A 12,695-nucleotide genomic window follows, 5' to 3' on the forward strand; every position below is an offset into this window, starting at 1 on the left:
AGATGCTTGGCCCTTTCACTTTTTGGGGGCATAAAGTGGACTGCAGCAGTATAACACGATGAACATCAGTGGTGTTGCCTGTCTTTACCAATAATTGTCCTGGAAGAATGTGGTCCTTGAAGGCTGTCAGAGAATTCTCTACAGATAACATTTCTTTTTGATTGATATGCAGATGCATTTGACTTTGGTTCCATTTGCCTTGAACGCACTGCCCTGCCAAGTGAGCCCTCCATGCATAGTCTGAGGAGTCTGTTAGCGTTTGGGCGGCAGGGGGTAGAGTGAATGGCAGACCCTTGCTGTGGTAGCAGACCTCTGCCCACCAAAGGAACTCTGTCTTTATACAAGGAATGATAGGAATCATTGATTCCAGGTTCTGAGAATGTTGACACCGTAGGCGTTTTAGATACTACTGTAGATTCCTTATATGCAGTCTTGCATATGGAATTAGTTAGATGCAAAAGGCCATGAACCCCAGGGCTTGCAGTATTTTCCTTGCAGATAGCTGGGTCCTTGTGGCCAGTAGTTTGACGTAGGCTGTCAAACTTGTTTTTCTGGCGTGAGGTAGGCCATCTGGGAAGTTGTGTTCAAGCTTGCTCCCAGGAATACAATTTGTTGGCAGGGTAGCATGTGAGATTTCTTTTTGTTTATGGTGTACCCCAGTGAGGTTATCAGTTTCTTTACAAATGCCATATGATTTAATAGTATGTCCTGGCTTTCTGCCTGAATTAGACAACCATCCAGGTACGGGTATATTTGAATATTTCTTTGCCTGCGGAATGCAATAACTGGAGCTAGGCACTTTGTGAATACCCTGGGCTCAGCAGATAAGCCAAAGGGCAGTGCAGAGAACTGATAGTGCATGTAGCCTGCTCTGAAGCGTAGGCATTTTCTGCAAGATTCCCTTATTGGGATGTACAGGTAGGCTTCCTTTAAGTCCAATGTTGCCAAACAGGCATTTTTGCCTAACATGGGAAGCAGCTGATGAAGAGTTAGCATTCTGAATTTTGGGATTACCAAAAAGGTGTTTAGGATAGACAGGTCCAGGACAGGACGCCAGTAGTAGTCTTTTCTGGGTACCAGGAAAAGTCTTGAGTACAAACCTTGTCCTCATTCTTCTGCTGGGACAGGCTGAATAGCCCTGATACTTAGAAGAGAACCTGCTGTAGAGCCTCTGCCCACTGATTTGGGGGTAGATCTGGCCAACCGTTGGGGTTGGTAAAGTGTGGAAGTGGAATCTGTATCCTTGGGAAACTATTTTTAAAACCCATTTGTCTTGGGTAATGAGTTCCCAGTTTTTTGCATGCAGGGCGATCCTTCCCCCTAAAGGAACAATCAGTTGAGCAGGGCTTGGAAGGTTTAAGGTTAACTCATTGTGACAGTTTACCACAGGGGGTGTCTTACTACTTCCAGCTTTGGAAGTGGGAGCCCCCCACTGTTTAGGCCTGTGAGTACCTTGAGACTGTAGCCTAGGTGGTCTGCTGGTCCTGGGTTTGGACTGAGAAGGCCTGGAAGAGAGGGGAAAGGACCAATTCTTAGAAGGCCAATGCCTACTAAATCTGGGAGGCTGTACTTGCAGGAAATCTTTAACAGTTTGCATAGATTTAGCTTTTTCCTCCATCTTTTTAAGTACTTATTCTGCTCTGGTGCCAAACAGGCAGTCTTGGTTTAAGGGAGCATCCAGTAATATAGCTTTAACATGATCTGGCAAAGTTTGCTCTTTAAGCCAAGCATGCCTTCTAAGAATAGACTCAGTGACAGCAGCCCTGCAAGATGTCTCTTGTCTGTCTGTCTCTTTCGGCTTTTCCCAGTTAGGGGTCACCACAGAGGAACTCCAGTCCGCTAATGATTGGTAAAAAACACATTGCAAAGTATGTTTACCAACTTGTTCAGCAGAATGCATTAAATCATGTAATTCTTTATTTTCAGCACAGTCAGGAATCAACATAATTTTCTGTTTAAGTAATCAAACAATATGCTGCTGATACTTTAACATATGATATTGGCAGTTTAAGGTCCTAATGGCCAGAGTAGCAAAAGTGTATACCTTCTTACTACACCTGTCCAGGGCCCTGGAATTTCTATCAGTGGGGGTAGGGTTTTTTGCAGTAGTAGACTTAATGCCATTGGGTCCCTGTGAAATGGTCTCTAGGTCCACAGTAGGATTTTTAAAAAGAAACTTGTGAGAGTCACGTACTCTAATACCCATCTAGTTTCCTGGGAGCCGGAGGTAAAGTGTCTGGGGCCAGGCTAGATTCCATGAAGGCATCTACAATGTCAGCTACAGGAGGGATAGCTAAAGGCCTGTGTTGAGGTAGGAGTAAGAATTTCCTAAGCCTCTTTTTGGGAGTCAGAGTAATCCTGGCTTTCCCAGCAGAAATGCTCCCTAAGAGTCTGCACAGTTTCACCAAAAGAGAAATCTTCTGGAGGGGAAACAGAGGGTATGGAGTTCTCTGCATCAGAATCCTCCATAGGTAGATAAGGGCAAATCCTGGTCATCAGAAGAAACAGAAATTTCAGAATCCTCACCAGAAGGAAAATCAATTCTAGGTCTCTTAGAGGGTGAAGGCTGGCTTCCCCTAATCAGAGTAATAAGGTCTTCAGCCATACTTATTTGTTTTTAGGCATATGCGCCTGACCATGCGGTTTGGACGTCTGTTTTCTAGGCGTGGATCAAGTTTTAGGCCTTGAAGAAGAAGATGGCATCGGTTTGACATGCAAGTCAGTAGGACTGAATACACCCTCAGAAGCCGGTGCCTGCACAGCGGTTCCAGACCCATCCAAGGTAGAGACAGCCACAGGTTCCATATTCAAAGAAGCATCTCGCGGCATACCGGACTCTGAATGGGTCTCAGTAGAGGCCTGCGAATCTGAAGTAGCAGATATCAGGGGCTGCGAAAGCGCCTGAGTACCGGCGAACTGGCGACTAGCTTAACAGAAGCGTCATCGGCAGCTTTGGACCCATGCGGCCTGTCTCTGTCTTTATCTTTACTTTTTTTGGAATGTCGGTAGTCGGATGGCTTACCAAAGCCATTTCTGGATAATTAAACAGAGTACCGAAATAGTTTGATGCAAAAATAAACCGACAAAGAATAGTTCGAGGATTGAATAAGGCACAAAACCGACAGCGAGGGACGTCATGGTCTTGGCCTAAGCAAGGAATACAGTACGAATGAAAATTTTTTATGAGGCATTTGCTTTCCACAAGTAATACAATTGTTAACTTTTACTGACATCGGTTTAGAGCAAGAAAAAGGATCCCCAAAGGGGTACTTAACTTTTTTGAGGACTTCCGTTCTGAAACTCAAAAACGAAAATTTCAGGAGTCGGCCGACCGGCACTTGCGATCTGCTTCGGGCACCGCACGGCAAGAAAGACTGATGTAATGGCGTCAGCTGCATGCTTTATACCCCTGACGTCATGGAAGAAGAGACAACAACCAACGCAGGACCCAAGACTTTGATAAATCAGGCTTGCTGAGGGCTACCTGCAAGTAGATAACCCAAATGTAATGACTGCAACAGTGAAACGCGAAGAACATCTGGAGAAAAGTACAGTTTTGTACCTACCATAAATGTAGATGTTCATATCCTCAGTCTTTTCTTGCCCCAGATGTCAGAAGACCTGAAAGATAAGGCCCAAAACCCAAAAACACCAAACATACCTGCAATATATACAAACTCAGCTGAACAGGGAAGGAACATCTACATTTATGGTGGGTACAAAACTGTACTATGTTCTTCATTCCACATTGCCAGTCCTATTAATTAGAATCCCGAAAAGCAGGAGTGAGGAGGCTGGCAAATCATAAAGAAACGGAGCTGATAACATGCCTTGCAGGAAATGGCTGTTGCAAAACCAGCCTAGACTTAGAGTAGAGAGGAAGGTGGGCAATGCTTGAAAGAATGCTGAACTCCAAGTCCCTACCCTTAAAATGTCCTTAGTTGCCACCTTAGAAAAGCTGTTGAGTGGCAGTAGCCTAGTGGAATGAGGGCCTAATCCCAGCTGGCCTCTCCTTGCCGCGGTGGGGCCGCAAAAGAGGCAATACAAACCCAAATGCAAACCCAATAGTCTGGTTTTGAACTGAGCACAAGGAGGCTTGCCCAAAGAAACAGCTGCTGAGACTGCCTAAAATCATAGATCTGCTCAAGTAATAACGCAATTGCCTGTATACATCTAAAGTGTGCAAAATTTTTCCCCCTTTGTTTTGGGGATACACCACTTCGGCAAGCAAATGAATAGTTTGGTTTAAAGAAACACTAGAAACCACTTTGAAGCACATAAAGGAGGATTTGTGCGTGATACCTATCATATGAAAAATACCCTAGCTCAACGCCATAAGGCCTATGCTCTTTCTTAAGCAGAAGTAAAAAAGCAGTCTTCCATGACAAGTATTTCAGAGGCTCCAACACAAATTGAGATCCCAAGCAGGTAGGAGTCTTATATTCTTTCCTCTAAGAAATTGCTTGAACAAAGATGTGAAAACAAATGGTGGGTCACAATCATAGTGAGCTGGAAATTGCAGCATGAATCTTAATGGAAGAGAAGAAAGACAAACCTTTGTCCAATAACTCAGTAATATTGAAGAGCCCCACTCTCGAGGGGAATCACTCCAAATTCTTTTCTTTGCTGCACTCCAAAAAAATCTTCCATTTTTAGTCACAAACTTTCCTTAACTGGGTCTGGCTGGCCATAATCACATTTCAAAACTTGTTGAGAGGTGAGACCTACTGTTCTCTCAAAAGAATATATGCCAGGCTGTTAGATGAAGAGTGAAGCTTGACATTGAGCAGATGACCTTCTCTCTCTGAGACAACAGGTGTGGAATCAAGAATGCCACTGGAGGAGGCTTCTTTAGAAGACTCAGTAATAGGTACCCCAGTGCTGCGGTGCCAATCTGCTGCAAAATCAATCTGGCTTTGTTTATTCTGACCTTTGAGAAGCACCTTTGGAAGAAGAGGCCAGGGTGGGCTTGCTTTTGCCAGATTTTGAAACTGAAAGAAAAGAGCATCCACTTTCCAGCTGTGTGATGAAAACTCTTTGTGCAAAACTTTGGCAGCTGGTGGTTTAGTGGAAAGCGAGCAGATCTATGTCTGGGAGTTCCCCAGGACTTGCTGTCAACTTTAGAAATACATGAAGATCCAGTTTCCACTCGTGGGGATCATGATGTCTGTAACCTGCTTCACTTTCGTGCTATTGCTCGGCGAAACCTGACCTTGCCTGAAGAGTTACCAGCGCAATCAGCGCTTGATCTCCCATTGCTTCATTGCTTGTGGCCACAATGGGTGAATGTGTTCCCCCTTGTTGTTTGATGTACCACACTTGTTGTGTTTTATGTTGTCTGTTAGAATCCACCACCTGCCAGTAACTCATGAGTAACTCCTTAACAATTAATGCAAGCTGGACTGCTAACCTTCATATCATATTGTAGCAAACTGGCTGTGTACTGGCTTGTCCCACTTGTCCTGTATCTCCATTGAAGTAGACCAAGTCTTGTCTCTCAGAGCCATAGATTTAGAATCTGCCTCGCCACTGGCCGGGTCTGAAGAGGTCCTTGTTTGAGTTCTGTTCCCACCCCACCACGAATTCCTTTTGAATGCAAGGGTATTTGAATTCCACAATGATGTCCAAATCCTGGCAATGTATCCGCCATTTGTTGAGATACCATTGTAGCTTCCTCATATGCAGTTTCAGCCATGCACCAAGAATTAGATAAGATCTGCCTTGAACAAAGGCAGAAGGGCACTGGGAAGCACCAGAAGCGGACTGAGAGATGTGCTGGGTAGAGTAAGAAAGATGTCCTTGCTTGTCCCGGGGTTAAAAATACCATCTGCACATAATAGCAGAAAGACACCCAGAAAGCACATGTCTTCGAGAGAGGGTACTAGACTGGACTTTTATTTCGTTCCTGCAAGAACCTGTAGGAGTATCTTAGCCTGCTATGACATATTCAATGTTCACAGGTCTTCCTTTCTATCGCTAGAATCAGCAATCGTCCAAATAAGGAGTTGAATCTTTTCATTCTGAATGGGTAAGCTATCACTCACTAAGAACCTTTGCAGATACTCCAGGGCGCAGCGCAGAAGCCAAGCCAGAAAATGCAGAGGCAATAATGAGAAGATTTCCTGCTTTCCAGCCTTGATCACTTTGCAAGCGTAATGTATAGGCGGCACATGAAGGTGGCTTCAGCGAGATGCAAAGCAACCATCCAAGCGTCTTTTGTAATGCAGGGTTGAGTTGCGTCAAATGACATCTTTCGTTAATGGGATGAAAAGGGCTGATGTTGAGGATAGAGGAATCCAAGTGGTCACCGTGTTTCCTTTCTTTGGTACTGGGAACCAGGTGAGGAATAAAATCAAAAGCCTCTTTCTGATAAAGGACTGGCTGAATGGCCCCTATTTGGAGTAACAGAAAAATTTGCTTGTGAGCCTCTTTCCTTTGTGTGGAGGAGGAGCGGGCAATGTATGGAAATAAAACCTGTAACCATGGTGGATATCAACACCCATTTTGATATTGAGTAATTAAACCCCATTGAAAAGAGAAAGAACAGTCTTCCTCTCCCCGCCGCCAGCAGAAGGCCGAGCGCTGAAACTGGCTGAAAAGGGGTCTCATTGGGTCTGTTGCGAGGGACGGCCCTGCCTCACCAGTGAGCAGGTGAACTCCTGTTCTGTTCCTGGCCTAAGAACCTTGAGCTCTGCCCCTGTCAGACTCTGGGCACAGTGCAACAGGATCATCACACACCACCATCCCCTTGGTATTGACTGTAGGCCAATTTCTACTGGCTGCACCGTGGAAAATCTTGCACAAACACCATGACAGTCTTTATAGACTTAGCTTTGTTTCCCATGCTTTTTAAAACTGCTTCCCACAGGCGTCATCCAAACAAACGTCCAAAATCCTTGTCTTAACATACCAACCAAATTCTGCAAGGCAGCCACCCTCGAGGCCTGTACAGCATCAAACCACATTGCAAAGAATGCTTCCCACCTGTTCAGAACATTACACTCAATAATCCACCTTAGATTTCAGAAAGGAGATAATTTTGATATTTTTAGCATGTGGAACGCCAACAAACTAAGCCCAAAAAGTATAAAAGGAAGAGTGATCTATCCATCTTTTCTATCCCTTTATCTTGCCCTCTTGGGTTGCAACATGCAGAACCTTAACAACACAACAGAGGTATGCTTTGAGTCCCTGAGAAACAGTTGGGCTCTTAAAAGATACTTATGAAGGAATAGCTAAAGGCCGTAATCTTGGCCTTCCATTTAAAGTGCTAGAAATCCTCAGGAGGAGAAGCTGTAGGAGTGGAATCATCCACATCAGAATCAGCTTATCTCTAATCATAGTAATCAAATCTTCTGCCATTTTTAAGCATCCCACTGAAGCTAAACTTGGCTACCTCTCCAAAAGTTTTGGATACAGAAGGGCCTAACTACTTTGGGAAGAGAGGAAGAACAGTTACCTGAAGCCCTCGGCCTGGCCCCTTCCTCCTGAGGGTACATCCTGAGGGTACAAAGTCTCTGCCAAGTCTCTACTGAAACTCCTGCTTAAAAACCTCTGGCTCCCACTGAGCCCAAAGAACACCATTCGGCGCGTCGTCCGACTGCGGTTCACATCAACCTTCAAACTTTACTATTTTGTCCTTGGCTTTTGATCGGAAAGCGGGCGTCGGAGCATCAGGCGGCATTTTACTCAATACCAGCCAAACAACACTAACCTGGCACAGTCTAACCTTCTCTTAATAGTGCGTTTGTTAAATGAGCTGCCAAGGCGGCAACTTAAAGCTCAGGCCCTAAACAGGCCTAAACAAAATTTATACACAAAGGCCATGGTAATCTATCCCTACAAGAAATACAGTTATTCACTTTTTTATGATCCGGGGTTAAATACTGAGGCAAGAAAATTTGATTCGGTCTGAAACCTGACTTCAGAAACTTTCAGAACGCCAACCTGCACCGCAAAATTGCTTCTGCATCGGACCATGCGCGGCAAAAGACTGAGATATGACGCCGGTCATGCGCATTAGTACCACTGACGTCAGTCTAATGCGCCCTGACCGACGTCAGCCATATACTTTGGTATTCGGGCCGACTGGACAGCGGACTACCCCAATAGTTAGGACTGCAGCAATGTGGAATGAAGAACATCCATGTAGTCAACTTGAGGCCTAACATGTCCAGGTGAATCATGCCTGTCACGTGAGACAGGAGCTCTGGAGTTGGATCCAGAATCCAGTGGGGATACAGAAGACAAGGCCAGAGGAAGAGAAACTAGAGCTGGCAAAGCCAGTAAGGGAGCAATGAGGATAACTGTGTTCTTCTACCAAAATACTTTCTGTAGAAAACTGGGAAGGAGGGGTAACGGGGGGTGGGGGATAAGCGTAAAGACCACCATAGGACCAAGAGTGACCTACAGCATCTCTCGTTGACTCCCCCAGTAGGCAGGTTAGGACAAGATGCTGCTACATTTGTTATTGAGGGAAGAGGAGATACGAAAAGATCGCAGCATGGCTGGCCCCACTGACAGAAAATTCTCTCTGCCACAATGCTGTTAAGAGACCACTTCTGAGTCATCATAACGAACCTGAAATCACGTCGGATTTCCCCAGAATGTGTGTTGCTATTAGAAAGTAACTGGAAGAGATTACCCATTGCCAAACTTTCTTAGCTTCTCAACAAAGAGGGCAAAGTACAGTTTTGTACCTACCATAAATGTAGATGTTCGAGCGTTCACACTGCTGCAGTCATTACACTTGGGTTATCCTGCCGTCAGGCAGTCCCGCAGTCGGCCAGAGTTCCAAAGTCTTGGTCCGGCGTCGGTTGCTGTCGCTTCTTCCCTGACGTCAGTGCGCCAGGGGTATATAAGATGCATCCAACGCCATTTTCTGCAGTTTTTCTTGCCCCAGATGTCAGGTGCCCCCAAGTAGGTAGGCAATACATATTGCTAATAAAACATATATATATATAAAATAAAAACAATACCTTCAGTTACAAGCAAATACACCACAAAGGTTGTATAGGATAGAAAGGTATAGATAAGTCTAGCTAGGACAGAGGGGATGGAGGGAGGGTAACCTGGACTGCAGCAGTGTGATCACTCGAACATCTACATTTATGGTAGGTACAAAACTGCACTATGTTCATCGTATTACACTGCTGCAGTCATTACACTTGGGTAGAATCCCAAAGCTAAGGTTGGGTGGCGGGTCTATAAAGAGTTAGGATTGGCTACTGAGGCCCTGCAGAACTGCAGTGGCAAATCCTGCCCTGGATTTATTGTAAAGAGGCAAGTGGTAATGCTTGACAAAGGTGTGCACTGAACTCCAAGTTGCAGCCTCCAAAATTTCCTTGGTTGGTACTCCTCTGAGAAAGGCTGTTGAAGTGGCCGTTGCTCTGGTAGAATGTGACCTAATGTTATTAAGGACTGATTTTCCATGCTGTGTGTAGCAGTAACGAATACAGTGACCTATCCATTTGGAGATAGTCTGCTTTGAGATGGCCTTGCCCTGTGATCCTGCAGCATATGCTACAAACAGTTGCTCAGTTTTCCTGAAAGCTTTTGTTTTGTCCAAGCAGAAGCGTAGCTGCCTGTGTATGTTCAAAGAGTGCAGAAGTTTCCCCCCTTTATTCTGGGGGTTTGGATAAAAAGTTGGCAAATGGATGGTTTGGTTAAGAGCCACACTAGATACCACCTTTGGCATAAAGGTAGGATTTGTCCTTAAAGAAACCCTGTCCTGATGAAAAATTATAAAAGGTTCCACTGCCATTAATGCCTGTAGCTCAGAGACTCTTCGTGCTGAAGTTACTGCCAGGAGCAGAGCTGTTTTCCATGATAAAAATTTTAGATCGGCTGTATTGGCTGGCACAAAAGGTGGCAGGGTCAGTTTTTCCAAAACAAAATTGAGGTCCCAAGTCGGTGTTGATGCTCTCCGGGGCAGTCTTATGTTTTTAGCTCCTCTGAGGTACTGCTTTAGCAAGGGATGAGAGAATAAAGGAGGATCCGTGTTGTAATGTGCTGAAATGGCAGAGGCGTGGATCTTAATTGATGAGAAGGATAGGCCTTTGTTCAGCATCTCAGTTAAGTATTGTAAAATCTGAGGAATGTTTGGGACAAGAGGGTCAAGGCTTTGAGCCTGGTTTCTGGCGCAGAATCTCTTCCATTTTTCTGAGTAAGATTTCCTGGTGCTAGGCCTCCTGGCCTCCAAAATGACATCCATAACAGCTTTAGAGACAGATGTTGCCTGTTTGACTAATGAATCTGCCATGCGGCCAGGTTTAGGGTTTTGGGCTGACCGTGCTGATTGTTTTGTTGAGTCAGAAGGTGTGAAATTTGAGGCAAAATCCATGGTGGGCCTTGAGCTAAGTTCTTTAAGATTGGGTACCAATGCTGGCGTGGCCAGTCTGGAGCAATCAGGATCATCTGTGGTTTTTCTTGTCTGGCTTTTAGGAGTACCTTTGAAATGAGAGGCAGTGGTGGGAAGGCATAAACGTTTAGGCTTTTCCAGCTGAACGAGAGAGCATCCACTTTCCATGCTTGCGTGTGATAAGTCCTTGTGCAGAATTTTTGTAGTTGGCAATTCAGTGGGGTGGCAAAAAGATCTATGTCTGGGCATCCCCATTTTTGCGTTACCATGCTGAAGATTTGTGAATTCAATTTCCATTTGTGAGGGTCCATGATACTTCTGCTTATATCGTCTGCCAGAGTATTTTTCTTTCCTGGCAGGAATTGTGCTTGCAGATGAACTTGATAAGTTAGAGCCGTGTTCCACAAGGTCATGGCTTGCCTGCATAGGGGATAAGAATGAGTGCCCCCTTGCCTGCTTATGTACCACATTACTGTGGTGTTGGCTGCCTTTAATAATAAATGTCCTGGATGCAGAAGGTCCTTGAAAGCTGTTAGGGGATTTCGAACAGCCAACATCTCTTTTTGATTGATGTGAAGATGCATTTGGTCTGTGGTCCACTTGCCCTGAATACATTTTCCTACCGTGTGTGCTCCCCAGGCGTAGTCCGAAGCATCTGTTGTTAGTGTCTGCCTGGCTGTGGGTAGAGTGAAAGGCTGACCCTTGTTGAGGTGACATGCCTGTGCCCACCATCGAAACTCCTGTTGTAGGCAGGGAATTATTGGTATTACTGATTCTAAACTGTGAGAGTGCCGAGTCCAAACACTTTTTAGGTACCATTGTAATTTCCTCATATGCAGTCTGGCATATGGAATTAGTAGTATGCAGGATGCCATGAATCCCAGGGCCTGCAGAATTTTTCTTGCAGGGAGATGGGACTTTTTTGCCAGTAATTGAAAATATTGAGTCAGTTGTCCTTGTTTGGCTGGCGTGAGGTAAGCCATCTGGGCCATTGTATTTAAGCTTGCACCCAGGAATATTATCTGTTGTGAGGGCACTAGTTTTGACTTCTTTTCGTTTACTGTGTTCCCTAGAGAAAATAGCAACCTTTTTACAAATGCCAAGAATGTCCTTTGTCTCTGCTTGAATGAGGCAGTCGTCCAGGTATGGATATGTTTGAATTCCTTTTTATCTGCAAAATGCAATTACTGGTGCCAGGCACTTTGTAAAGACCCTGGGCTCAGTAGATAAGCCAAAGGGCAGTCCAGAGTATTGGTAGTGCATTGTACCAGCTTTGAATCTGAGGTATCTTCTGCAATTTTGTCTGATAGGGACATGCAGGTATGCCTCTGAGGTCCAGAGTAACAAGCCAAGCCTTCTTGCCCAGCATGGGAAGAAGCTACTGTAGTGTCAACATTTTGAATTTCGGAACATCCAGGTAAGCATTTAGAGTTGAAAGGTCTAGTATGGGTCTCCAGGCTTTGTCCTTTCTGGGGACCAGGAAGAGTCTCGAGTAAAATCCTTGTCCTTGTTCCTGCTGTGGTACTTTTTGAATAGCTCTCATGTCCATGAGGGCTATTTGTTTTTGAGCCTCTGCCCATTGATTTTGTGGCAGGTTTGGCATTCCTTTTAGCCTTGGTAAAGTGTGAAAGTGGAACCTGTAACCTTGAGACAATATTCAGAACCCATTAGTCTTGGGTGATTGTTTGCCAATTTTGATAAAAAAAGTGCTAGTTTTCCCCCTAAGGGTGCTGCCAAAAGGGAAGTGCTTGGCGTACGAAGGGGGAAGTCATTGGAACTGTTTCCTGTATGGTTGAGATTTGCCCTCACCTCCTTTTGGGGTTGAGGTACCCCACTGTCGTCGTCTATTAGAGCCTTGGGGTTGAGATCTGCCTCTTGGGTGTCTGTATCTGCCTCTCTGTGGCCTGTCTGACACTGGAAAGGACCAATTCTTTGTAGGCCAATTTCTACTAAATCGAGGTGGCTGTACCTGTAAGAAATCTTTGACTGTTTGCATAGATTTAGCTTTATCCTCCATTTTCTTTAACACCTCTTCTGCCTTAACACCAAACAATGTATCATGCTGTAAAAGAGCATCCAATAATTTTGCCTTAATATGATCAGGTAAACTCTGTTCTTTTAACCAAGCATGTCTTCGAATCACAGAACCTGTAACTGCGGCCCTACAAGAGGCCTCTAAAGAATCAAAACCACATTGTAGAGTATGTTTTCCCATCTGTTCAACTGCATGCAATAAATCCTGCATTTCTTTATAGTCGGGAGCTTCTGAGCTTGCAAGCATTTTCTGTTTTAACTGAGCCATTAAATATTGTTGGTACTTAAGCATGTGAAACTG

At 44.8% G+C, this 12,695-nt stretch overlaps 1 protein-coding gene across 1 annotated transcript in view; it reads right to left on the bottom strand.

Moving 5' to 3' along the window:
- NSD3 (nuclear receptor binding SET domain protein 3) overlaps window positions 1-12,695 on the bottom strand; it is a 4,286,093-nt gene that overhangs the window by 3,785,989 nt on the left and 487,409 nt on the right. The window lies entirely within an intron of this gene.

This window comes from Protopterus annectens, chromosome 9.part0, assembly GCF_019279795.1.
Source record: "Protopterus annectens isolate FY-2018-M chromosome 9.part0, PAN1.0, whole genome shotgun sequence".
Classification (NCBI taxonomy): domain Eukaryota; kingdom Metazoa; phylum Chordata; order Ceratodontiformes; family Protopteridae; genus Protopterus; species Protopterus annectens.